Source organism: Benincasa hispida, chromosome 1, assembly GCF_027475165.1.
Source record: "Benincasa hispida cultivar pf3 chromosome 1, pf3_genome.v1.1, whole genome shotgun sequence".
Lineage (NCBI taxonomy): Eukaryota > Viridiplantae > Streptophyta > Magnoliopsida > Cucurbitales > Cucurbitaceae > Benincasa > Benincasa hispida.
In genome coordinates this window covers 90,657,785-90,666,106 of record NC_143478.1, presented here as the reverse complement: position 1 = coordinate 90,666,106, position 8,322 = coordinate 90,657,785, and the positions used below count along the sequence as shown (strand labels likewise).

Here is an 8,322-nt window from a genome sequence, read left to right as displayed (position 1 = left end):
TCAACAACTCGATCAATCAACAAATATAGTGCAAACAAAATTAAACTATAACAATCGTAAAATCACGTTTCATTAAGCAGCAATCGTTCTCCGCCAATTTGAAAAGGTTCATCAGAAGACCAATGCTTAATCCATTCCAAAGAAGACCAATAAAAAGGCTTATTTAAAAGAGGACCGATCATGGACCAGTTAAAGATAGAAAAATGTTTGGATTCGATTGGAGGAATGGAGAATTAAAAGAGGTAGAGAAATTTGATGTAGGGAAGATGATTGTTGAAAATTCAATGGGAGATGAATCACAACTGCCCATCTTCCCCTGAAGATTTGATGTTGCAGGGAACACTTTCGGAACAGAGTGCACTGAAATTAGCACTACGCCGATACACACAATCCCTGCTTTTTCAACCTCTAATGCTCAAGCTCAGAGATATTGAAGAAGAAGCAGCAGAACAAAATAATTGATCAGAAATCAGATCGGAAAAGCAAAAAAATATGTAAGATGGCGGCGGAAGAACGAAGAGAAATCTGAACGAAGAAGCCATTTGAGACCCTCACGTTAGGCAGTGCTTATAAAGGCGAAGAACCGCGGCTAGGGCTTCGTGGATTGATCCTTATACCTGTATAATTACGAAAATGCCATGCGGGGCAAAAATGGTGTAGAGGACCCACATTTTGGGCAAAAAAAATGAAATTTTGGTATCTTTTTTAAAAGCAATGAATTTTGGCCTTTTGTTTACGTCATCGTTATGTGAAATCATCCTTTAATCCTAAATGCATTCTTCTCATATTTTCTTTATTTAGTAGCATTCTTTTTTCTTTTTTCTTCTTATTCCATCTTCAATTTTTTCTTGCGATTCTTTTTTTTTGCATTTTTGTGCATTTCTTCTTCCTTTTTTGTTTCTTTTATGGTTTTCTTTTTTTTTTTCATTTCTTTGCATCGAGCATCAAGCATATAGTATAGAGCATTAGAGCATTGAGCATTAAGTGAACTCCCGAATTGAGAATAGAGCGTAGAGTATTGACGATCGAGGATAAAGTAGCATGTAGCTAGTATATAGCATAGGGTATATAACATATAACATAGAGCGTAAAACATCGAGCATCAAGCACCAAGCATCGAGTATCGAGGATCGAGAATCGAAGATCGAGTAACATGTAGTTAGTATATAGCACAAAGCATATAACATAAAGCGTAGAGCGTAGAGCATCGAACATCAAGTATCAAAGATTGAGGATTGAGGAGTGACGATCGAGTATCAAGTATTAAGAAAACTTATGAATTATAGCGCGTGAATGGTTTTTAGAGTTGAATGGTAAATTCACAAAGTACTGATGCAAAGCAAAAGGCCACTTTTCATTCAATTTAAAAAAGATACCCATTTTTCATTTGACTCTCCAAAAAGGAGTCATCCGTACAAAAAAAAACCCATCACATATATGGGAAATTTGTACAAATGGTCCTATTTAGGGCCCAACTCAAAATTTGACCTTCTGCTAACGTCATCTATATGTGAAAGTATCAATTGAACTCAAAACGTATGTGAGGGCTTATTTCTAGCTCTTCACTCTCGCTCCCGCTCCCCACTCCTTCATCTTAATCTCATAAAACACAATTGTAATTTGTTTCTTCAATTTTTCTTTTCATTTATTTAGATTCTTCCTCTCGTTTCTCATTCTCGCTCTCGCTCCTCGTTCCGTGCTCTCACTCCTCTCTCCTTCGTATTATTCTTCACCAAACACACTTGCAACTTTTTTTTCAAGAAAAAAACTGCAGAATGAAGAATAAAGAGAGAAAAACAAAAAAAAAAATGTGACATAAACATAAATCGCTAGAGAAGAAAAAAGGGAAATCGCCTTAGAAGGCGGTATAAACGAAAGAAATCGTCAGAAACGAAAAAAGAAAAAGAAGAAGAAAAGCAGGAAAAAGGAAAAAATGGAAGAAAAAGAAAAAGTGCTATAAAAGAGAAGAGAAATGAGGAAAAAGAAAGAAGGGTTAAAATGATGAATTCACAACGTGATGATATCAGCAAAAGGCCAAACTTCATTTGTTTATAAAAGTGAGGCCAATTTCGAGTTTTTTTTTTTTTTTTTTTTTAATATTGTGATTAGGAAAACTATTTAGGGAAATATAGTGGTTTTGAAACTATTTAGAAATATATGGTTGTTTTGGAGATTTCGAGGCAGGGATTTAATTTAAAATATTTTGTCGAGGGTTCAACCCGACCTGTCGAAAATTAAAGAGGAGATCGAGAGTTTGACCCTCGACTTGAGAAAAAGACGAGGGTTCAACCCTCGACCTGTCAAAAATTAAAGAATAGATCGAGGGTTTGACCCTCGACCTAAAGGAAATTGAGAACAGGTCGAGGGTTCAACCCTCGACCTGTCGACAACTAAAGAAGATCTATAAGGGAAGATGATAAAATTTGAAAGAGGTCGAGGGTTGAAAAATTATAGAACAAACCCTCGACCTAAAGAAAATTAAAGAAACGTTTAGTATATATATACACGATCGCACACAATCGTTTAGTAAAATTACTATGTGATCGTTTAATAATTCTTTATTAACGTAACAATAGGTGCAAACTTCCAGAAAGAACAAGTGAACGATGAACAACTTCTTTATTAGAAGCTAAACGATCGTTTATAATCTCTCCACAATCGCTCAATATGACTAAATGATCGCTTATTAAATCCTCTACGATCGGCCACAAACTCCTACACGATCGCTTAACTATTACTATTACACGATCGCCTTTTCAGAACCTATACGATCGCATACCTTTTACTATACGATCGTATACCAAATGATACACAATCGCCTAGTGGAAGTAGACGATGAGCGGCACCCTGTGATGGCCTCTCCATGACAGCATCTTCCGAACTCCCACTCTTGAGAGCTCTCTTTCCTCACTACACGATCGCCCACAAACTACTACACGATCGCTTAGCTATTACAATTAGACGATCACCTTCTCAAAACCTATACGATTGCCTACCTTTTACGATATGATCGTATACCAAATGCTACACGATCGCTAAGCTTTATTACACGATCGCATAGTGGAAGTACACGATAAGGGCACGCTGCGATGGCCTCTCGAGAGCTCTCTTTCCTTACTACACGATCGCCCACAAACTCCTACATGATCGCTTACCTATTATAAATAGACGATGGCCTTCTCAAAACCTATACGATCGCATACCTTTTACTATACGATCGTATACCAAATGCTACATGATTACTAAGCTTTACTACACGATCGCATAGTGGAAGTACATGATGAGGGCACATTTCAATGGCCTCTCGAGAGCTCTCTTTCCTCACTACACGATCGCCCACAAACTCCTACATGATCGCTTATCTATTACAAATAGATGATGGCCTTCTCAAAACCTATACGATCGCATACCTTTTACTATACGATCGTATACCAAATGCTACACGGTCGCATAGTGGAAGTACACGATGAGGGCACGCTGCGATGGCCTCTCGAGAGCTCTCTTTCCCTATTACACGATCGCCCACAAACTCCTACACGATCGCTTAGCTATTAAAATTAGACGATCACCTTCTCAAAACCTCGCCTACCTTTTACTATATGATCGTATACAAATGCTACACGATCGCTAAGCTTTACTACACGATCGCTTAGTGGAAGTACACGATGAGGGCACGCTACGATGGCCTCTCGAGAGCTCTCTTTCCTCACTACACGATCGCCCACAAACTCCTACACAAAGTTTGGATATCATGTTCCTTACCATAGGGTATGGGGGCAAAAGAAAAGCATTGACTAAAGTGTTCGGTGATTGGGATGAGTCTTACAAATTGTTACCCAGGTGGTTGTATACGTTTACTAAAGGCCATGTTATCCTAACTTCTGTATTTTGAGTATTTGGTCCTTGTATAGAAGCTTTTAATAAATGTCGGCGGATAATTCAGATCGACATGCTGGTATAATCACAGCAGTGAACAATCCAGCAAATGGTTGGATGGGACCAAAATGTCACCATCGTTTCTGCTTGCGACATATTGTCGGCAACTTTAATAAAAAGTACAGATTTAATTCATTGAAAAATTATGTTTATCGTGCCGGGTGTCAGTTTCAAATTTGGAAGTTCAATAAAGCAATTGAAGATATCAAAGGAATAAATCGGAGTTGTCTGAGTTTTTTTGACAACATTAGTTTAGAGCAATTGACTCAAGTACATGATGTAGGATTCAAATATGGGTGGATGACGACAAATCTATCAGTGCATAAATGGAGTCCTCAAAGGAGCTCGAATGTTGCCTATAAATGCTCTTGCTCATATAACATTCTTCAAATGCGTGAATTATTTCGAGAAAAGAAGAGAAGAAATAAGAGATGCATTGGAGCATCAAGACAAATACACCCAGTAATACTTTTATATATATATATGTGTTATTAACAATTTATTTCAAGCATATTTTATAATACTAAGTGGAGTAAAAATCCAGGTACGCACATGAGAAAATAAATAAATGGGTTGTAAGATCTAGTAAACATGAAGTACAATCATACGATCAGTATGAAGGTGTGTTTCATGTGAAAATCGGACGTCATAGTCTCAATGCCAAAGGAGGAAACGTTCAAATATTGAGGCTAAACAGGTCCGAGCGGTCCGATCATGTAACAAGTGGCAAGCATTCGGCATTCCATGCTCGCATTTTATGGCCGTTTGTTCACATTTTAACATGAACTATGAAGATTTTATTGAGGACTACTATAAATTGTCAACGTATGCTGAATGTTACTCTCCTCAATTTCAACCTGTACCGCATGAAGATTACTGGATCATGCACCTTAATATGCCCGTCTTACATCTTGATCCATCGTTGTTGAGAAAACCTGGTAGACCGAAAAGTTCACGTTATCACAACGAGATGGATTGGACAAAACCAGTCACTCGACAACAATGTGGATTTTGTAATCAGTTAGGCCATAATCGAAGGAAGTGTCCTTTGTTACTAAGACGGGCTTCAAATAGTTAGAGATTGAAAAATAAATATTTTTTTATTATATATTCATTTTATTGTATATTCATTTTTTTTTATTGTAATCTATAAAGTTATACATTATTCTTTTAATTGAGAAATAAATACTTCTTTTATCATGTATATTTAATTAAGTGTAGACACTTTTATTATATATTTAATTTTTTTTATTGTAATTTATAAAGTTACACATTATTCTTTTTATTAAGTTGTACATTGTTCTTTTAATTAAGTTGTACATTATTTAATTGAGAAATAAATAATCTTTTTATCATGTATATTTAATTAAGTATAGATACTTTTATTATATATTCAATTTTTTTATTATAGTTTATAAAGTTGTACATTATTCTTTTAATTAAGTTTTACATTATTCTTTTAATTAAGTTGTACGTTGTACATTTTTTAATTAAATTAATTAAGTTGTACATTATTCTTCTAATTGAGAAATAAATATTTTTTTTAATTGAGAAATAAATATTTTTTTTTCTTTCAGATCATGGCTTTAAACCCAGGACCTGTTGATTCTGATGTTTTGTACGACCTGTTCATTCATCGATCATCTGTTGTATGGCGAGATCGTACTACTGGAGAAATATCTTGTAGGCATCGAAAGGCAGTTCTCCAGCGCACTATCCCACTCCACCTTCGAATACTACCACTATTGCACATATCTAGATTCTATGGGTTGCCAGATTGGGATTTATTCTGTTGGACTGGCATCTGATCATAGTCTTGGTCGAGAGATGGAGGCTTGAGATGCATACAATTCATATGTCTGTTGGAGAGTGCACTATCACTCTACAAGACATAGAAGTGTTGTTGGGGTTACCTGTTGACTGTGAACCGGTCACTGGAGTGATGTACGATGACTGGTCATAAGTTTGTCAATTGTACCTCGGTGTGACCCCACCTGCCGGCAAAATTAAAGGATCGAGGTTAAGTTTGATATGGTTAGGAACACAATTTCGTGAGCTCACAGATGATGCAGACGAGGAAACCGTCATAAGATATGCGCGAGCATATATACTACAAATGATGGCTGGAAGTCTGTTTTCCGACAAATCAAGTCATTTTGTTTACTTGATGTTCCTACCACTATTAGCTAACCTCTATGATGCGGGGCGGTATTCGTGGGGTGGAGCATGTTTGGCACTATTGTATAGACAATTATGCAAAGCAACAAGACCTGAGGTTCGAGAGATAGCTGGGCCTCTCATACTTTCGCAACTATGGGCATGGGAGCGATTTTCAACAATGGCTCCACAGCTATAACATGTTAATGACACTCAGTTAGCTGGACGAGCCTACGGTTCTCGGTATGTTGTTTTAATTTAATTTAATTTTTATATCACTGATCTAGTTAATTTAGATTCTAAATTATCAATTTAAAAATTTAGGTGGATAGACAAATTTTGTATGACTAGGACAGCCACACATGTAGTCAGCCAATACAGATACATGTTTGATTTGCTTCAACCTGATCAGGTACATTACACCGAACCTAATTGATTATTTTATACACATTTTTATTATATTTGTATTTAATGTTCTCCAATATAATATTTTGTGTTTCAGGTTATTTGGGAGCCGTACAAAATTATTATGCATACTTTGCCCAATTTCTGTACAAATGGTCAAAACATATGGTGGACGATGAGTCCTCTCATATGTTTTCACCTTGGTGAGTGGTATCTTCCTGACAGGGTGATGAGACAATTCAGTTTTCAGTAGGATGTCTCATCGTCTTGTAATACTGAAACCCTACTTATGATATCGACTTAAAGGACTGTAAATTGGTCTGAAAAAGTTGCACATTTGGTAGTGTAATGGCACTATCGTGCAAGGTTTATTGCAGTGGGGGTTTCTATTGAATAGTTTGACAGGGATGTCACTCAAGACTACATTCATTGGTATAATAATATCACAAGGCGCTACGTTACTCATTCAGGAGCAGCTATGGGTCATCTGGTAAATGAATGAATATTATCTAATTATTTTTAATTTAAATTTATTTTAAATATTATCTAATTGTTTTATAATTCACAGAGATCGAACAACAGTAGATTCCATGATATTGCGAATGATCCGAACCAGGTTCTTGCTACATGTAGTGACAACCAAAGCTATATGGAGGAGATATATTATATGTACGATATACCTATTGTTCCTCCACCAACTCCTAGACGTAGAGGACCTGTACGGGAAAAGGATGAGTTTGATGAGGTTTCCCATAATGTGGAAGAGTTGCCCTCATGTGATGCAGACGCAGAGTCAAACTGATTATGTTAGCCCGATGATGATGATGCCAGCATTTGGTTCATGACATTATGACTCAGAAGCTGGTCCTTCGTCTTCATACGTGCATGGACATGGTCAAGGTCGTGGAGAGCATAGTGAATATTTATATCACGAAGCGTCTGCATAGGTACCAGAGCAACATCAAGAAGAACCAGAGCAACCTCAAATTTGAAGTCGACAACGACAACCAGCTCGAAATTGACGACGTCCGTCTTGTGGAACACATTGAATTTTTTAATTATTTTTATATAAATGAGATGTTTTAATTTACACTTTTTTATTTTTAATATTATTTTTTTTAATTTATTCTTTTTAGAGTTTAAATAAAATAATAAAATATTTTTAGAAATTGTTTTTATAAAATGGAAAATTAAAAAAGAAAGAAAGAAAGAAAAGAGGTCGAATTTCCAACATTCGATCTCTAAATTATTAAAAAGAAAAAAAAAGTAAAAATCGAGAGTTCAAAATTCGACCTAGGTAGGTCGAATTTTGAACCCTCGATCTATTAAAAAAAACAACAACAATATTTTTCTAAATAGTTTCAAAAGTACAATATTTTTATAAATAGTTTTTAAAACTACTATATTATTTTAATTTTACCGGCCAATTTTCGTGTAAATTTTCCCACATATATGATCAAAATTTATGTTCCATAAACAAAATAAAATCCAATTAACTGAAACAAGGTTTAAATACTATTTTGGTTCCTTAACTTTGAATTTTTTCTATTTTGGTCCCTAAATTAAAAAATATGTATGTTTTAGTCCCTACACTTGTAAAAAGTGTTTCTTTTGGCCAGCGTATTAAGATTCTGTTAACTTTTAAAGATGAAATCTGTTTAAGGATGAAATTGTATCTAACATGGATTGAGTAAGATGAAAATGAAGTAAAATATATCTCACCAATACGCCCAAATAGTGAAATGGCCAAAATCTTAAACCCATAATAACTTTTGAGATTTCCTATAAAAATCGATTTACCACCTAATTCAAAATTAGAACCTA

The 8,322-nt window shown here is 35.4% G+C and overlaps 1 non-coding gene and 1 pseudogene across 1 annotated transcript; one reads left to right on the top strand and one right to left on the bottom strand.

Annotated features, from left to right (window-relative positions):
- Window positions 1-253: 253 nt before the first annotated feature.
- On the bottom strand, window positions 254-400 carry LOC120070441 (small nucleolar RNA snoR135). Its single transcript, XR_005479937.1, has one exon. It is a non-coding gene; the product is annotated as a small nucleolar RNA snoR135 (small nucleolar RNA).
- A 5,116-nt stretch (window positions 401-5,516) lies between these two features.
- Window positions 5,517-7,490, top strand: LOC150038833 (serine/threonine-protein phosphatase 7 long form homolog; annotated as a pseudogene).
- Window positions 7,491-8,322: the final 832 nt, after the last annotated feature.